At 35.8% G+C, this 2,231-nt stretch overlaps 1 long non-coding RNA gene across 1 annotated transcript; it reads right to left on the bottom strand.

Annotated features, from left to right (window-relative positions):
* Positions 1 to 1,852: 1,852 nt before the first annotated feature.
* Positions 1,853 to 2,231, bottom strand: LOC109587008 (uncharacterized). Its single transcript, XR_002187345.1, has 2 exons — positions 2,192 to 2,231; positions 1,853 to 2,009 (listed from the first exon to the last, which is right to left on the bottom strand). It is a non-coding gene; the product is annotated as an uncharacterized LOC109587008 (long non-coding RNA).

Raw genomic sequence — 2,231 nt, 5'->3', positions numbered from 1 at the left:
ACTCACTTCCACCAGTTAATAGTATTTCTTCTATTTGACTGTATCCTCCTTGCTTAGCTATCTCTACTGCACTCTTTCCTCTCTCATCTTTACTGTTAGGATCAGCTCCTAACTGCAGTAGCATTGATACTTCAAAACTATCACCAGCTTTAACTGATTCATGGAGCGAAACATCAAAATTGTTATCATCTTTTTTTCTGATAGGAATTGCTTTCTTGTCAACAGCAACTTCCAATATTCCTAATCTACTCATTGAGTTTGTTTTGTTATTGATAGCATCAATAAGAGACTGTGATTGTGAGGTTGGTATTAACAGTGTAATGACAACTGAACCATAATCAAAGCTAATGTGACTGAAGAGATCTGACGTTACTCCAAAGTAATGCTTGAGGACTGTCTTGAGTTTACTTATTGTCATTTCTTCCCATCTGTCATTCAGCTTAATAACGACTGGTTTTGTTTGATTGCTAGTGGTTGGTGAGGCTGCTGCTGGTAATGATAACAATTTCTTTTTGATTGTTGATCGTATGTGCTTCAATTGTGATGATTCTGAGAATTTATCAACACTATCAATGTATTGAGTTAGTTCAGTTTGTGCATTTGAAAGGTATTTTTTTGCTAAGTGTTGAAGCAGACCACCACAGCTGAAGAAGTCATAATGAGGCTGAAGAGAATCAAATAATTCATCAACGTCATCATATTTCAAACTGGATACTTTAATGCTTAAATAAGTAGCTGCACTCCTAGCTACAGCTTTAAGATTCACTTTTCCCTGTTTCACCAGCTCTTCAAACTCATCTCTTATATCAGAATTAAGAGATGCAAAACGAGAATGAAGACTTTTAATATTGGCAGCAACTTCATCCTTTGAACTGAGCTCAATGACAGTAGGAGTAGATGATTGTGATCCAGTGATTGTTGGTTGTGGTGTGTGAGATTGTGCAGTGACACCCACTGGTAGAAGTGGTCCTTTATTGACTGATGGTTGCTGCTCTAGATTAGGATCAACATGACCACCTTTCATTTCTATACAATAGATTGAAAGTTAGATAATAAATAGATGGGTGTATGTACATCTTACTTAAATTTTCCATTAGTTTAGATGCCATGTTCTTTAGTCCTACTTTCTGTAGTGACGTAATGAGAGAAGAGAACACACTGTTAGGATTAGGATGACACTCAAGTGTTGCTAGTACTGAAGAGAATATGTTATTACCTCTATCATAAGGACTGAGTCCTGCAGTACTTTCAACAGTAACATGTGCTGCTTTAGGAATGAGATCAGATGAAAAGAGATGATTATTTAATTGTAAAATAACTGGAGCATTTCCAGCCAACAGATCAACAAGATCAGCTAACATCTCTTTCATTGTAATGTATTCACGTGACATTGATCCTTCCATTGGTTTGAATGATGATGGATTTTTAGTTAATGATGGCCGGTGTGGTTTAGGTGCTGTTGGAGGAGGTTGTGCAGTTCGACGTGGTTTAGGTGCTATTTGTGGAGGTTGTGTAGGTAGTGATGATCGACGTGGTTTTTCTGCTGATGACAATGGTTGAAATTGTCCACTTTGTGATAATGATCTTGGTTTAGGTGCTACTGGGGGAGGAGACTTTAGTGTCTTTTTTTGAGATAAACCTAGTAATAGTAATTGCTATTAACACTGAATTATTGCTAGAATTTTTACACTGATTACGTTAGCTATTATTAATAAATTTTTGTACATTCATACCTTTTATTTTTCCAATAGCTACTCTCATTTCATGTAGCAGTGTTGGATGTTCTTCAAATGCTTTTATAAGAAGAGACATTCCTTCATGATCACTAACAGCACTTCTAATTTTTCCTATAGTATCAGCATCAAGCAGTGGTAGAGACTCCTCCAGTTGTCCTTTGATCAATAACTCATGAAACTCTATCAATTCAGATACTTTTGGTCTATCATCTGGTATATCCATTAATGCAATAGGAGAGAGTGGAGGACCTCCTATCAATGGCTTGTTTGTACCTGTAGCAGGAGAGAAATAAAATAACTGTATCTCATAGTTAGTATATACCAATCAATTATGGCTTACTATAAATTTTACACATATTTTAACAAATTAAATATTTTAGATTACAAATAACACTCCTCCACCAATCTCTGAAAATAATTTTTGTACATCTTGAGTCCAGTAATGTAACACTCACCAGTAGCAGTACTGTGTACATCATTGGTTCCTTTGATATC

This window comes from Amphimedon queenslandica, unplaced genomic scaffold (genome assembly GCF_000090795.2).
Source record: "Amphimedon queenslandica unplaced genomic scaffold, v1.1 AMPQUscaffold_12717, whole genome shotgun sequence".
In the NCBI taxonomy this organism is placed as follows: Eukaryota; Metazoa; Porifera; class Demospongiae; order Haplosclerida; family Niphatidae; genus Amphimedon; species Amphimedon queenslandica.
This window is presented reverse-complemented; position numbering and strand designations above follow the sequence as displayed.